Here is a 1,445-nt window from a genome sequence, read left to right as displayed (position 1 = left end):
AGAACATAAATGTCAGCCAAGACTACTATACCCAGAGAAACTCTCAATCACCATTGATGGAGAAACCAAGATATTTCATGGCAAAACCAAATTTACACAATATCTTTCCACAAACACAGTCCTACAAAGAATAACAGGAGGAAAACACCATTACAAGGAGGGAACCTATACCCTGGAAAAAGCAAGATAGTAACCTTCTTTCATCAAATCCAAAAGAAGATAACCACTCAAATATAAAAATAACATCAAAAATGACAGGAAGTTATAATCACTATTCCTTAATATCTCAACATCAATGGACTCAATTCCCCAATAAAAAGACATAGACTAACAGAATGGATAAGGAAACAGGAAACATACCTCAGTGTCAAAGACAAAAACTACCTTAGAGTAAAAGGCTGGAAGACAATTTTACAAGCCAGTGGTCTCAGGAAACGAACTGAATTAGCCATTATAATATCAGATAAAATTGACTTTCAACCTAAAGTCATCAAAAGAGACACAGAAGGACACTTCTTGCTGGTCAAAGGAAAAATCCACCAAGAAGAACTGTCAATTCTGAACATCTATGCGCCAAATACAAGGGTACTGTCATTTGTAAAAGAAACTTTACTAAAGCTCAAAGCACACATTGCACCTAACACAATAATTGTGGGTGACTTCAACACTCCACTCTCATCAGTGGACCGATCAGAAAAACAGAAACTTAACAGGGAAACAGTAAAACTAATTGAAGCTTTGGACCAATTGGATTTGACTGATATTTTTAGAACATTTCACCCTAAAGCAAAGAATATATCTTTTTCTCAGCACCTCATGGTACCTTCTCCAAAATCAACCATATAATTGGTCACAAGAGAGACCTCAACAAATATAAGAAGATCGAAGTAATCTCATGCCTCCTATCAGATCACTATGGAGTAAGAGTGGTCTTCAATAGCAACAAAAACAACAGAAAGCCCACATACACATGGAGGCTGAACAATACTCTACTCAATGACACCTTGGCCAAAGAAGAAATAAAGAAATCAGAGACTTTTTAGAATTTAATGAAAATGAAGGCACAACATACCCAAATCTCTGGAACACAATGAAAGCAGTGCTAAGAGGAAAACTCATAGCCCTGAGTGCCTCCAAAAAGAAACAGGAAAGAGCATACACTAGCAGTTTAATGACACACCTGAAAGCCCTGGAGCAAAAAGAAGGCAATTCACCCAGGAGGAGTAGAAGACAGGAAATCATCAAACTCAGGACTGAAATCAATCAAGTGGAAACACAGAGAACCATACAAAGAATCAACGAATCCAGGAGCTGGTTCTTTGAGAAAATCAACAAGATAGATAAACCCTTAGCCAGACTGACCAAATGGCACAGAGAAAGTATCCAAATTAACAAAATTAGAAAATAACAACAGAAACTGAGGAAATTCAAAAAATCATCAGATC

Source organism: Apodemus sylvaticus, chromosome 9 (genome assembly GCF_947179515.1).
Source record: "Apodemus sylvaticus chromosome 9, mApoSyl1.1, whole genome shotgun sequence".
NCBI classification, from domain to species: domain Eukaryota; kingdom Metazoa; phylum Chordata; class Mammalia; order Rodentia; family Muridae; genus Apodemus; species Apodemus sylvaticus.
This window is presented reverse-complemented; position numbering follows the sequence as displayed.